At 33.6% G+C, this 16502-nt stretch overlaps 1 long non-coding RNA gene across 1 annotated transcript in view; it reads right to left on the bottom strand.

The window, feature by feature from the left end:
* Positions 1 to 976: 976 nt before the first annotated feature.
* LOC134761279 (uncharacterized) overlaps positions 977 to 16502 on the bottom strand; it is a 30542-nt gene continuing 15016 nt past the window's right edge. The window contains exon 3 of the long non-coding RNA XR_010139712.1: positions 977 to 2733. This is a non-coding gene — a long non-coding RNA (uncharacterized LOC134761279). The remainder of the gene's footprint in view (positions 2734 to 16502) is intronic.

The following is a 16502-nucleotide window of genomic DNA, read 5'->3' as shown; positions in this document are numbered from 1 at the left end:
TCCTCTCTCTTTAAACTACAATCGTTGTTTAAATTGCCCAAGGGCTCACTAGCCAGATTTACCTTTGGAATTTCAGATATTTAAGTTTCTGTACAATTTCACCATGATCTGGTCCACTGTCAATTCACAATAAGTGCTTTTTGGCACTGGACAAGTAAATCCCTTTAGGGAAATAAAGAGACAGCAAAAGCTAGAAATTAAGAGAAACAGTCTGATTATTCTTGAAATATTTCCAAGTAATTCATGCCAGAACTGCCTTACCAGCATACTTGTCTCTCAAACCATATGAAGCCATCCCCTTCAGCTTGCTGACATTTCCAATACTTTAATTGGGACACCAACTCCTTATTATATTTTGCTTCAGGGATCCAATAGTACCTATGGAACGTTTTAAATTGAATAGCCCTCAGGTCAGTTCCTCCACTGTACCCAAGTGATAATTGATGAATCTGCTTGTCTTAATTCTTTATTTTAAATTGCTCCTTTTCTTTTTTGCTCCTCATGTTTAATTTTAAATTATTTCCTGCCTCATTCCATTAGATAGTTGATATCAGATTGCTAGTTCTTAGGCATTATACTACTTAACTTTAGTTAAGTGCTATGTTAAAAAAAAAAAAGACAATAAGGTTCTTAATTCTACAAAGATGTAAAGAGGAATACCTCCTACATATAAATGTCTTAACAATCATCAAATGACCTTGTTAACTTAGATGATTGTCAAATAATCCATGAAAAATGCAATGATATCTTGTTAATGATTCTGAAAATATCTAAAAAGTGATTAAACTCTAATGAACTTAGTAAGATTTCCTAATACAAAACCAAAACCAAAAAAAAGACTCGTTTGAAACATTAATAAAGCAAAGGAATAAAACAGATGATAACAAAAACTCAAGGGAAATATCTTCATATACAAAAAAATTCTAATTTAGAAAAAATATCAGCATATTTTTGAATGTTTTCTTAATAACTGTAACTATTTTTTCTAAGAAATTCATTCTGAGCAAAGCCAAAATGAAGTTGATGTATGAGAAAAATGATCAGTTTAAAACATTTTATTATTTTCCAGGATTATATAGTTGATTACATACACACTAGAAGACACAAAAATATTCAAACCAGCACTGATCATAATATCAAGAAGGAACCATAAGCCATGGACAGGAGAATAGATAGACTGTTTCATTTTCCCACAGCGAAGTGTTAAACAATAACAATTACAGCTATCTGTAATAACATGATTAAATATGAGGAACAAAATATTGGGCAAAAAAATGACTCTAAAGTTTACATGCAGAATAATATTTTCTAATAAATTTCAAAATAAGCAAATGTAAACGTTATTTTTTTAGATACATGTGTATATCCAGGAAAATTATAAAAAAGCAATGGATCGATAAACACAAAATCAAGATGATGGCTATGGGGGATGGAGCACGCATGGAACGGTAAAACAGAAAGAGCACGCCAGCAGGCCGAAGTCATCTGTCAGGTTCCAGCTGAATTAAATTTAAGAAAGCATGCATTGTCCAAAGGTGAATACATGTTAAAAACAAGATTTGAATTAAATCAATTTTATGCATCTGAAATAAAAAAAGAAAAATAATTATTGCCAAATGTGAAGAGAAAAATTGCAAACCATGCTCTGAAATTGAAGTCACTGAGTTTCTATAGATAATAATGTTAACGCCAATGCAGTTACTTAAAAACAAAATTAGACTTTTAGAATTTCAGAGATGAAAGATGCCTAAGAAATCACCTACCCAATCTCTTCATTTTCATGGTAAGAAAATAAGGATGGATGTCAGAGGGGGGATAAATTATGTTATCCCATGTTTCCCAAGTTCACACAAGATAATGATTAATGAAAGAAAAGAACATGTGGGATCTGTGTTGAGATATTAGAACTTCATGCAACACTAGCTGTAATTTTTCTAAGAAATTCCAGCTTTCATGGAGTTGGGGTTTGCGTTGCTACAAACCTCAAAGTTCATGCCACATACATAGAAGGCAGGTCCACTTTTTCTACTTAAAAAAGAAACAGGATACGAGATTTAGAAACCATAACTGCATTCAAGGAATTCAGGTAACATGCGATTAATGACAATATTTACTGAAGAATCACTAAAATTGATAACAAAAAGTGTCCTAGAATATACTATGTAATCTATACATTATTACTGTCCTCAGTTTGAAATTTCACATGGAGGAAACAGATTGAGAGCATAGAACTCTATCCCTTTTCCTTACTCTTCCCAGCAAAGATAACCAGCATACAGTTTAAATTGAGGGATTCTTAATTAGGGAAAAATACTTTGATAAGTACACAGTAAGGTACAATTATGTGTGCAACTCTCTCTTTTAGGTGATGTGTAAAACAGAATAACTGAAATGAGAATTCTACCCTCAGTAAGGAGAATATACACTCTACTCCAATGAGGAAAATATATATGTGTATATTTTTATGTGTGTGGATGAAGATAAATAGCAAAGATTCATAGGAGAAATGGAAAAAGAACCATTTGTATTAGAACAGGAAGAGATTCTGGTGAGTTGAGACAGGCAAAATTTTAGAGAAAGCACATTCATGCTCACCTTTGAAAGAAACAGCAGTTGAGGCCGGGCGCTGTGGCTCACGCCTGTAATCCCAGCACTTTGGGAGGCTGAGGCGGGTGGATCACGAGGTTAGGAGATCGAGACCTTCCTGGCTAACACGGTGGAACCCTGTCTCTACTGAAAATACAAAAAATTAGCTGAACGTGGTGGCGGGCGCCTGTAGTCCCACTTATTCGGGAGGCTGAGGCAGGAGAACGGCATGAATCAGGGAGGTGGAGCATGCAGTGAGCCGAGATCGCGCCACCGCACTCCAGCCTGGGCGGCAGAGCAAGACTCCGTCTCAAAAAAAAGAAAAAGAAAAAGCAAAAGAAAAAAAAGAAACAGCAGCTGAATACCTATCAGTGATAGAGCGCTATAAAATGGGAAAAGTACAGCAGAAAGAGGCACAAATATGGGGAGCTGGATCATGCGTACGAGCAAGAACAGTGTAGTTTATTACAAGACCAACGACCGAAAGCATTCCCTATGTGCTATTGTGGCTTGAATCTCTGGGCATCAGATACTATTTCAGGTTTTTGAGGAAGCAATTGACACAGAAAGGACTTACTCCTTGAGATTAATGCAGTATGAACTGAAGAATGAATAGACATTTCATAATAGAACAAAAACACAACAAATATAAGCCACCTAGTATATCTGAGACAAAATTTCAGAATAAGATATATTCTCATCCGCTCCCCCCAAAAAAAATGAACTAATGACCCATTTCCAGCTCCATGATTCTATTTGAGTAGTTTAATATCCAGTGATATTAGCACAATTATTTCTTTCATATCAACAAGCACTAAGTTTAAAAATAAGCACTGAAGAGGACAATTATCAAACTTACAGAAAGTGCTACAAATTTCTATGAATGAAGTCAAAGATACTATAATCTTTTTAAAACTCATGCTGTTAACTCAAATTCATGTTATTACCATTGACTGTCTGGAAAATGGCTTTAAAAATATTTCCATAATTTTGAATGTAAAATATCCCAAATAATGGGAATTATATTAGGAATACAATGTAGTTTTTTTTAAATTAGGTAACAAAATATTTAACAGTAAATCAAATTCCATTTGCACATGGCCAGCTCTTTGTTGCTTTTTTAAAATTTTATTTATTTTTAATTTTTTAATTTTAATTTTATTGTTTTAGGGACAGAATCTCGCTCTGTCACTCAGGTTGATGTGCAGTGGCACACCCCACTCCCAGCTAATTTTTATGTTTTTGAAGATTATGAGATTTCACTCTGTTGCTCAGGCTGGCCTGGAATGCCTGGCTTCAAATGATCCTCCCACCTCAGCTCCCAAAGCCTTCTTTCTTTTTTATACATGGATATCCTTTATGACAAGGACAAATCCATCTTCAGCATTCCACAGTTGTTGAATGAAGGAAAAAATGAATGGGAAATAAGTTGATTAATAAGCTAATCAGAGATAATCATAAGTAATAAGTTGATAAATTTTCATTTCTACAAATGACGTTCATTGCATATGTTTGCTGAATAAAGCACTAATATTTTCTTCCTGTGACTTGGCACATTCTGCTCCCTCAATATTTTTTGTTTCCTGTCTCATCTTTTCCAGATTCAAATGCCTTTTCCTTCTTGAAAGATAACATCAGATAAATATAATCCTTTCTATATTAGTGGGAATTAATATTTTTTTCTTTTGCACTACAACAGCACTTTATCTGTAGTATTGCCTTGAACTGTGATTAGGGTTGTAAATGTTTTTCAGACTGCAAATTATTTAAGCACAATAAATCTCACGTTCACATTTGTTCCCTCTCTGTCACCTACCATAGTGAAGTTTTCCAGTGAAGGAGTAGTGTGTATGTGTGCCTGTGTATGTGAGAGCACAAATACATACACAGGAATAGATACCTATGTAAAAGTTAGCTCTTATTCATATAAATACATATGTATTGATTTTATTATATACACTAATCAAAACCACAGCAAAATGTATCCGATTTAGATCCTGATGTGCAGATTGGACTAGATGAATCTTAGATCCCTATCAGCTCCAAATTTCTATGATTATTAAGAAAAACTGCATATATCCATGGTTTCTCAATACTGACCAAACATGACAATCAATAATAAAATACTTTCAAAATAAAGACTTCCAGGTCACTTTCCTGGAGATGACAAGGTAGTAAGTCTGGAATAATTCTTGATTTTTTTAAACTAGAACTTGAAATGTACCCAACACTTAGACAGGATAATACTGGGGTAAAGGATACCCTAACTACACTGACTTGATCATCACACATTCTATGCATGTAATAACATTTCACATATACCCCACAAATATGGACAAATATAATGTAGCAAAAAATAAAATAAAAAAATTAAAACCTTGCAGAATCTATTGTACCTTGCAGCCAGGATTCATAACCACTGCCATATATGCACTGTAGACATATTTCATGACTGTGATAATTTGTGAGCTTCTCATTAATTTTACATTGAGTAACCCATAGTTCTTGCATATTCTAAGGGTAAATATAAATTTTCCCTCTGAATAATTTCTTATTTAAAAGATCCTTAAGGCTAGATAAGAGTAGTTTAAGTGCTATAAATATGCTTTCTGCTGAAAGAAAAAAGAAAGTGTACTCAATTACATTTTATACTTCTTCAGTATAAAATCTATCAAACTTTCATAGCTGGAGTGCCCTTGTGTGCTCTGATTCTGACTTGGATAATTTATGGGAATAATTTTATTTCATTTTTTTAAATCCAGATATATCTTCAAAACAGATTGAGGAAGTTCAAGAATATAAATATGTAGACACTTATTTCAAAAACGACGTATCTGTATCTGCTTATATATCTTTGACCAATATTTAATTTATGTTATGAATGTGTATTATGAGTTATATAATAACATTACAGCCTTTAGGATTTTCTCTTCAAATTATTAAAATGTTTTATAATGAATGTTCTTGCATATTATCACAAAATATCACATATATTTGAAATATTAGCTGGGTCCTCTTAAAGCAAGACCATTGTCTTTTTGACTAGAAAATGATTATATAATGCATAGATTATATAATCTATGTATACGTAGATCTCTATAAAATATGAATGCTCTTTTCTAAAGTTCACACATTGTTCTTAATCAATAGGAATATTTTTCATCACTGTGGTCACCGGATGGTGGTTCACTGTCAGATTTACTAAACTAGAGGTTAAATACATGCATTCCGAGACAATATTCCCAAGGCAGACTCTTCTTCATCTCTTCACTTTCTAATTTCCATCCCTTTCAGGTGGAAATTGCTTTCAAAAAATGATAATTGGTTGTGCTTTTCAGCACTGAAGTGTTTCCTTCAGGTTAAGACTGTCTTTTACATTAAGACATACAAAAACAATACCCTAACTTTTCCTCTCCTTCTATCTCATCATTTGTAAATGTTATTTCATGAATTTCTTTATATTATTTTCCAAGAATCCCAAAGCTTCTCTGCCTCTGCATATTACTTTTATTTAATGTTTTCATTTTACTTCTTTCCTCCTCTCACTCTAATTCTAGTTCTTGCTAAAGAAATGCTCTGCAGCATAGTGTATAAAACTCAGCATTATAGCTAAAAGTCTCCTCATAAATGACAGGAAAACAAAACACTTTGGACAATAATTCCTTCATCTGCAATGAGATCTGCAAAAAGGATAGAATAGCAACATTCTACAAGTATTCTTCCCGCATGATTGTTGTATGGATGTGTTTGATTTTTACCATAATTGGAATTTAAAAGTTATTCTTCATAAATGTATATGTATCACCATGCCCTTCAATTAGAACTTTCTTTCTCCTTCTGTCCACCCTTTTTTCTTCTGTTTTTCTACTTAGGATTTTGTGACCTTTACAATATTATATTATGGTGTCTGTATCTTAGGAACTTCATCTTGTTCTGACACCATTCTCCATCTGCAGAACAGGATGTCTCTATTTTCATTGTACTTTTGCCCACGAATGTAAGGAACGGTGCTATTAATCAATACAATGAGGAAAGAAGGAAGAAAAATAATTGGAGAAGAGGTCTTTGATTTTGGACATCTTGACTTTGAGATCTCTAATCTATGTAGACATTGTTAGTAACCCAACAGAAGTAAAATTAAGGAACATTACCACTACCACTAATAACAGATGTACTCTTCAAGAAGGAGAGTCATCTTTCTTTATTCCTTAGAATGCCAATGCCTGTTAATTATCAGATTTCTAATAGAAATTCTGGCCAAGTAGAAAGATCCCACAGCATGAACATGGGGTAAAGGTAGATTATATGAAATCATTGATGACGCCCAAGAGATAGTTTCTGTAATAAAACAGGGGTCAGGTTTTAAGCATAAGAACAAATAAAAGATGAGAAATTATGAATTCCAGAAATAAAAATGTGCAATAATTGTTGTTTAGCCCACAAGCAGACACAAAAGTTAAAGTTAATTCTTGTTCAGCAATTTTTTTTAAATGCATGTGAGAAATCTATTAGTTTCCAGATCCTTTGGAGAAAGCAAGCAAGCCACAGATTTCTAGTAATAATCAATATTTACTGCAGTCTATCCGTATATTAAAACTAATAAAAATGAATGCAGTATGTGCTTCTGAGTGCAGATAAAAACATATTATCCTAGAGCTATCAAAAAGATAAGAAAACCAGTGAGTTTAATGAATTTTACATCTTGATCATAGCTCTACCTGCTTAATTCATATTTTTTAACTTTTAAAATTTCTTAGTCTCCTTTAAGCCTGGCTATTTGGTTAAAAAAATAAAGTAAAACGATCTTAGGTATATTAATAAAGCATATATGATAACTATTCAGGAAAGAAAATGGCCAAGATACATTATATGTAATAGTTTAACATATTACATTTAGATATTGTCCAAATTTATGAGTGTGTTGAGTTCTAAAATTTAGTTTAAGATTTTGGCCGGGCGCTGTGGCTCACGCCTATATAATCCCAGCACTTTGGGAGGCCGAAGAGGGCAGATCGCGAGGTCAGGAGAACAAGACCATCCTGGCTAACATGGTGAAACCCCATCTCTACTAAAAGTACAAAAAATTAGCTGGGCGTGATGGCCCCTGTAGTCCCAGCACTTTGGGAGGCCGAAGAGGGCAGATCGCGAGGTCAGGAGAAGAAGACCATCCTGGCTAACATGGTGAAACCCCATCTCTACTAAAACTACAAAAAATTAGCCGGGCGTGATGGCCCCTGTAGTCCCAGCTACTCGAGAGGCCGAGGCAGGAGAATGGCGTGAACCAGGGAGACAGAGCTTGCAGTGAGCCGAGATCGCGCCATTGCACTCCAGTCCGGGAGACAGAGTGAGACTCGATCTCAAAAAAAAAAAAAAAAAAAGAAAGATTTTATATGGAGTTTTTAATCTATTTTCTGATAAATTTTTATTGTGATCATGCAGTAAATGCCACTTGCTTCATTCATTTATGTAAAAAATTTATATTCACTATATTTTCCAAGTGCTATGTTAGTGCTGAAGATACAACCATGTGCAAGATTGGCATGATACCTTGTATGCCATTTGCTAAGGTATTATTGGCATATTAATAAAATAATACATAGCTATTTTTAATATCTGATCATATATAAAATACCGTTATAATAAAATATGCTCAAAGTTACATTTTGAAATGCCATAAGGACATTCATTCAAATGCAAAATCTGACCAAAGATTGCGTGTTTAGGTGATAATTAGAACACTACCGGGTAACGGAAATTGAGACTCCCAGGGTTCTATGGGATTCTAGCTCTTCCAAAGTTAATGACAAGAATGAAAAATAGATTTTAACGTCTTAGTAAAATATGAGAATATAGTATATTCTTTTTGGTCTCCCTACATAACTCAGTGATCCCTATTCTATGAAAAATGGGCTTCCCTCTTCCGTGGATGGATGATGGCCCCCATGACTCCACGGTTACCGCCTTTTGCCATCATCAATTTGATTAGGGATGAAGAAGTAAATAAACTGGAAAGCAAATTCTAAGCAACTCTAGATAATCAGGTACTCTGTCAGGAAAACGGAAGTCTTTAAGACTGATAAATAAATGTATAATTCTGGGTTTATCTGTCCATCACTTCATCTTTAGCATTTTTCAGCCCTTTGCCACATATCTGTGGCCTGTGTAAATTATAGCTCCAACTTCTGTCTCTGGCAGTATTGTTCAATACTAATATTTAGTCCTAGCAGTTCATCTCTATCAGAAGTTCTTTATTGAGTTTCATCTCTTGTGCCATGATGGGCACCCAGTCTTCAGGGCTTCTGGTATTAGTTGGTTAAGGAAAGTAAATGCCACGAGCAGATCCAATATATTAAAACACTTAGGTGTTTGTCAATGTCAGATGAAAAATAATAATTTATAGCCTGTACCATCATGAGGGAGTTTCTAAGGCTTTTTCAATTTTTTAAGTAATGAAATCCTTCCAATATTTATTCTCCATTTGTAACCCATTTATAAACCATGCATTAGTACAACAATTATGATTTGGTAATTCTTTTAGTTTCTACTATTTCTCTCCTAATGAGAGTAGTGATCCCCAAATTCATCATGATTTCTTCTGAGTAGCTCCCTACTCCCTTTCATGACAATACTCTGATAGAGGACACCGTAAAGGTGTTCTCAAGAATCATTTCTAAATAACAATTTAATCTAGATTTCATTTTAAGTCCAAAATCCAAGCAGAAACCCCAATGTGCTACCAAAGTTCAACTGAAACAGGTTCTTCCCTTATTCCGCATGTTTTCCATTCAATAGGTATTTTCTCGCTCCACACAAATAAAACATCAAAAAGGAGCTACATGATTTTTTGCTGTTTCTGAAAGAGATGTCAGAGGACGACTGCATTTTATGACACACAGTAAAATGTCCTAAAAATCCTTTAAACTAACCTGTCTCACCAGAGTCCTGAAAGCAACTGGTCAGAAATCTTGTTGCTTATCTTGCCCACACTCTTTTCCCACACATGTCAGCCTATACTATGTTCATTTGGTTTGTTAGTTCCTCATTCAACCTCTGCTCCTCAGTCTTATGACCTCATTCCAGTTTCTAGTATTTCATATGCTTATCTGAGCTGCAGATACAGTTCTTTGTTTATTTCAGGATTTTGCCTTCTATTTTATCTAATTTTTGTATTTCATTTATTGGTCTTCTTTTATCTGTCTTCTGTATTGATCATTTTTTCTCTTAATGGATGAACTATTAGATTCCCTTCATTAAACTCTGTAATTAGCTCAAGATTTTCCCTTCTCCTGTTAATTTGGTTTTTGGCTCTGGCCAGTCTTACCAGCTAACTTGGGCATCTTTGCCCATATCTTCTAGTTGCTCTGACAGAGCATATGCTGGTTGCATTGCTCCCTTTTTGTACTGACTTCACCACAGAGTTTCAGTGAGAGAGACATGTGCATTGTACATTTTCTGCAGCCTGAAAACACAGAAGTGAGGGAAAGGGAATGAGGTCTCCTGCTGAAGTAGTCCCAGCCAAGACAGCTGACTTCTGCTCTCTCTCCTACTGTCTGTCTACACTAAGGACCATTTAGCCCATGGTGACTTCCTCTATGGAATTGGCACTTTGACTGAATGGAGTATATTTGCTGGTGCTTCCTGCTTTTACCCTGGGCAACTCTCTGTTGCAGAAATATACAGGGCTAATGTTGCTCAGAGATTTTCTTCGATGCTACTACAGCCTGCCTACTCAATCTCTTATTCTTTTCTCTTTGAATTATAGTGTCCCACTAATGTTTCTCAAAATGTTGACAATTCACATTCTTTCCTCAGTCCTGCCAAATAAGGTGGGCAGTAACTATTATTTTCTAATGTCCATCGTAAGCTTCTTTAACCTTGTGTCATTCTATCAGCATAATTCATACAAATCACAGATAATGCTTGTAAGCCTTGTTAACTGACAATTATTGCAACCTTTATTGTATGTTCTATTGTATCTTTTTGAGTAACTAAAATCATAACATCCAATTTTATTTCACTTAAATGAAGTTAAGAGTTGGTTATAATGACAGTTATGGCAATAATATGTAACTAACTACACAAAAATAATGCCTAGATTGAAATAAGAGTATGTTGTTCATAAATACCTTGAGATTAAGTCATTAAAAGAGATGATTATACAATATTACATGTCTGAAAGGAGAATGAGAATAATTCTATTCTGCCTGACAACAGACCTTGTATAAGTCAGTTAGCATTGCTGCACCACTCAGTTTTCCTACAGGTAATGCGTGTAAACGGACTACAGGACCTGCAATGAGAATTCCAGATTACAGTTCTGTAATATGAATTGTCTACTGCTTTTACTGTTTCATTGATTGTTATTCTAAAACTAGTTAAACATACACATTCTTGACTTCATATGAACTTCACATAGAAGTAGATATATTTCAGGAGAAAAATATACCTATGTTTTTATGCTCTATTTCAATGTAATATAATTAATCATTGTCTAATGCTATTTTTGGCTTTAAAAAGTTTATAAACAAGTAAAAATTTAAATCTCAAACCTCTCTTTACAGATGGTTTTGATTTGACATTAATTTTTACCTTTTTTCACAAATATCTTACAGTATAAAATTTATATTTACTATTACTGCTGCTGCTGCTGTGACTACTACCAGTATTACTGCTACGCACACCTACTTAATGTTTCGTATTTTTCAAAATTATTTTCATTTGGTACTTATGCTGTAGAATAGAATATAAGAATGGCTTTTCATTTGGTACCTCATACGCAGGCATTTGCTTTCTTTTTCTCCGACTTTGTAACAAATGCCAGGGGAAAAGACAGGCTCTTTGTTACCTATATAGAATTTGTGTAGGGCAGATAAAAACCAACCACTCTTGCATCAGGGGAGGATGCAGACTTTTTTTTGAGATTCTTATTTATAAAATCTGACAGTGTTGGGGAAAATAAGAATTGTTATAATGTTAGATTGGGTTTCATTTATTTTCAAAATAGATTTATTGTATTTTCATACTCAGCTTCTGATTTCTGCCTTGATCATTCAGTGAAGATTTTAATCTTCCCACAGGTAATAAGATTCACAGGTCAATTCTGAGTATAATCTCAATATGTTACCAGGTAATATGATGTTATGACAGATGTTTGGTCATTTTATTTTCACACTGAATAAAAATGGTGCTCACACTAGGAATGGGATGGGGAACGTTTGCATCAAAATTATTCATATAAGCAAAATTTTTTCCTTCAAATAATTTTCAGAACTGAAAAGACACTGTAGAGCAGAATTTTGAGCTTATGAATGAATATTACCATCTCCTACTATAACTAATAATTTTGTTACAGTTTTTTCTAATAATTAAATGAGACTCCTATAGTAGAGTGAGTTTATGTAACCACATATATGAGTTGAAAATGACACATAAACTACTGAACAATTCTTTAGGCATATATTAAGCATTCAATGAATAACAGACACTTTTTGTGGTCTGTTTTCTTCCATATGTCTTTCTAAAATTCATAATATTACCCAAGGTGCCACTAGAGCTGCCTCTCAAAGTGAAAAGTCCTGCTACATACGGTGTAATATGCTCATCAACTATTGTCATACATGTTTCTCTTTGAACATTGATCCCCTTAGATTGCCTTTTCTAGGCACCCACCTAAATTATAATCATATTTCTACACTTAGCCCATCCATTTCAGTGCATCTTTTCTATGAAGAGATGTCTCATCCTTCTTTCTTTGCAGTTCCTCTCAAACCACAACATTTATGCCTGTTCAAAATGCTTCTGGAAGTTCGTCAGAACACATTTTCCCACTAATTTATTTAATTTGTTTGATGAAGTGGTCTCCTGTACTTTGGACTTTTCAGGATATAACTACTTTCATTCTAATTCGAGGTCTTTCTTCTCATCTCAGTGATAGTCTCAAACCATCATTCCTCAGTTATACATTTTTCTATTTTTGAATGGTGTTTCTAATCTCTACAGGCAACAGCTCTCCTAAATAATAGCAAAGGGTCTGAACCACATACACTCTCCTATACAGCACTTATGTAATTTCTGCTGTCTCCTCCCTTTTTTTCTATTTCTAAACTGCTTTTACTTCCGTGTACATCTAGGGGTTGTATCTGTCTGATTATTCTTATCTTTGCTTTCTCATCCAGTTTTACCTCTCTAGGAACCTTTCCTTTTCTCTATAAAATGGACTTTTCTCCAAAACATTAAAAACACACAACCACTAGCAACACACACATATTCATTTTCCTTTAATGTACTGTCCTTTCATTAACTGTTTACCATTTGCTTCTTTGTAAAAACCCTCAAATAATTGAAAAAGAGCTACTATATTTAGATTCTATATTTCCCCTGCAGATACTTTGAATCAACTGCTTAAAGATAATATTCTAAATCAACTCAAAGTACTATTTTAGGCCACATTAAAATTCATCTTGCTCTGAAATTATTTATTATCAATTTTCAGTCAACATAATGTCTTCAATTCTGGCATATCTTAACACTCACTCTACATTTATAATGATCAGACTTGCTGCACATTCTATCCATCTTTTAGCCTCCAAATACTCTTTTTAAAAATAACCTAATAAATTTTAAAAAGTTCTGCCATGATTAAGTGGTTAAAAAAAAAAAGTATTTTCAGTTGGCTTGCTAGCCTAACAAAACAATTAAAATATTGACATTAATTAAGAAACTGATATATTTTGGTAAATAATATTTTTACTTTATTATGTTGAAATGTAAAACATTTGAGAAATAAAACTTGAATATCAAATTTAATCATTGCTATTACCATAAGAAAAAATGGTATTTTTTATAATTAAATATGATCTTTTCAATATACCTAGGACATTGCTTTAACATTTGGTATGTGGTTTTGGTTTTCTCAAAATTATGGCAAGCCATTTTCAGATTTCACATTCTATTTGTTGGAAAGTAGCAAAAACATGCACCTTGTGTTTCTTTTTATGAAACTTCAGAATTGGCTAAAGATAGTCAAACATTTAAATATCATGAGTTACTATATACTGATTCCTTGTGTAAAAAAGGGACTCACGATCATAGATCAGATGAAGAATGGTACAATATTAAGCTATTCAAAGCTACAGAAAAAAACTTACTTGCTGGACTTCCTTTTTTTTATAATATGCATGTTTAATTAACTGATTGAGTAGCCACAAATGCAGATTAGAAAGTAGTTTCATGAAATTAAAAAAAAATCAAAATTAGTAACGATTTTATTTAAAAATACTAAATTGTACTACTCATTTTTTCTTAGTTTTGATATAGTCTTTTTCTGTAGAGAGAAAGAAATTTTCCATTCACAGCAGCTCATAAAACTTCTTGTCTTTGTAATCAAGTTAAAACTAGGGGAAATGACTTGCCTTCATCAGCAGGATACCATTTTATTAAATTCAATCAAATGTTCTATTTACACACTTCAATCCTCAATAAAATCCAATTTTATTATTTGAAACCTATAATCTTCGGTGAAATTGAATAAGTGTATTTCACCAAAGCTGAAGTGCTCTGTTATATTAATCAGCTAGACAAGATTCTATAAAAAGGTGGAGAAGGGTGGAGTGAAGGCAGCTTGGGAACGGTCTGTATTTTGCTAAACTGTGTTAGTCCTCTATTATAAGTTAATCAATGTAAACACATATCTCAAAGCTTTGATTAAGTATCACTGAAATGCAAATGCTTTCATCTAGTTTTTATGTTTTATTTTGAACGTATATTCATATACGTTCAAAACATATATTAGAGAATACTAATATTTTAATGTATTTAAAGTACAGAACCCATTTATTTAGCCTATAGAAGAACAGGCATCATCTACTTAGGAATTCTAAGGAAAAAAAAATAACATAAAATATAATTAATAAAAGAAAGCACACCCAAGTTACAGTGCTTCAGAATATAATTAAGTAAATTATGCCATGAGAAGAATAAGCAAGTCTCAATAAATTTAACCCACGAGGGCATCAATCCAGAGCGGCAACCATCCCCTGTATAGTTCTCCTTCATGCCCCTGTGGACTTTCTCTGAGAAAGCCTACTAGGAGATTGGGAGTGTTTCTCCTTTGCCAGTAGAGCAGAGCAAATAGCACTGGACTATGAGTCAGAGGCCTTGTTTATAGTTAAGGATTCAGAGCTAACTGTCTGTGTAACTTTGGGAAAGTGATTTATAGCGTTTGAGCCTCAGCAAGTATGCTACTAGTTCTCATGACTCATCTGTGGCAGATAGAACTAACTGATTATGACATGCTTCACATATTCCTTTTCTTGCACAGTGGTCCAGGAAGCAAGTTCCAATCAGCTTTAGACAGCATTGTGTTTTTCAACTTAAATTTTTCAAAGATTGCCATCCTAAGACTGGATAATTTCTAAAGTTGTTACTATTTCTAGCATCCCATAACTCTAAATGCCCCAATATGATTAACTGATTCCTGGTATTAATACCGTATTGGCTCCAAAGCTCTCATCTCTCTAGCTAATCCTCATGCTATTTATGCATGGGTTTTGGTGCTTCTTAGTTCAATGTTCCTTAATCTGCTTGAGTTCTCTAGATTCTGATTAATAAAACTGAAGTTTTTTAAAGGTGTATATACATATATACAGACACAAAGTCATGTGTCACATAATGACATTTCGGTCAATGATGGACCACAAACATGATGATGGTCCCCTCAAATTACAATGAAGCTGCAAAATTCTACTGCCTAATGACATGGTAGCCATTATAATATCATAACTCAATGCATTACTCAAGTGTTTGTGGTGATTCTGGTTTAAACAAACCTACTACACCGCCAGTCATGGAAAAGTATAGTGAATACAACAATGTTCAGTTCAGAATACGTCATGATAGTCAACAGCTATGTTGCTGGTTTATGTATTTTATATGTTATAATTTTTATCATTATTGTAGAGTGTATTTCTACTTACTTAAAAAAAAGTTAACTGTAAAACAGACTCAGGAAGGTCCTTCAGGAGGTATTCCACTGTTGTTATCATCAAAGATGACAGCTCTATGCTTGTTATGGCCCCTGAAGGCCTTCCAGTTGGGCAAGATGTGGAGGTGAAGTGATATGGACACTCCTGACCCTGTGTAGGCAAAGGCTAGTGTCTGTATTTGTGTCTTAGTTTTACCAAAGAAGTTTAAAATGTAAAAAAAAAAAATTACATAGAATAAAGTCTATACAACAAAGATACAAAAAGGAAAATATTTTTATACAGCTTTACAAAATGTTGTGTTTGTGTTTTAAACTAAGTGTTTCACAAAAGAGTCACAAAGTTCTAAACATTAAAAAATTAATATAGTAAAAAAGTTACAGTAAGTTAAGGGTAATTTATTATTAAACAGAAATACATTTTTATTTATAAATTTAGTGTAGCCTAAGTGTACTATATTCTATAAAATCTACATTAGTGTACCATAATGTCCTAGGCCTTTACATTCACTCACACTCACTCACCAACTCACCCAGAGCAACTTCTGGTCCTGTGAGATCTATTCATGGTGAGCGACCTATACAAGTGTACAATTTTTGATCTTTTATACCGTATTTTTACCAAACCTTTTCTTTGTTTAGATGTGTTACATATACAGATACTTACCATTGTGTTACAATTGCCTACAGGTTTCTGTACAATAACGTGTTTTACAGATTTGTAGCCTCAGAGCAATAGGTTATGCCATAGAGCCAAGGTGTGTAGTAGGCAGTATCAGCTCGGTTTGTGTAAGTACACACTATCGTGTTGGTACAATGATGAAATCACCTAATGACACATTTCTCAGAATATATTCCAACAGCTAAGCCACGCATGACTCAGGTATATGTAGCATATACCCTACGTATGTATACATAAATGTAGATATGTGTGTGT

Source organism: Pongo abelii, chromosome 3, assembly GCF_028885655.2.
Source record: "Pongo abelii isolate AG06213 chromosome 3, NHGRI_mPonAbe1-v2.0_pri, whole genome shotgun sequence".
In the NCBI taxonomy this organism is placed as follows: Eukaryota; Metazoa; Chordata; class Mammalia; order Primates; family Hominidae; genus Pongo; species Pongo abelii.
The sequence above is the reverse complement of the archived record's forward strand: the minus strand, read 5'-3'. Positions and strand labels throughout refer to the sequence as shown.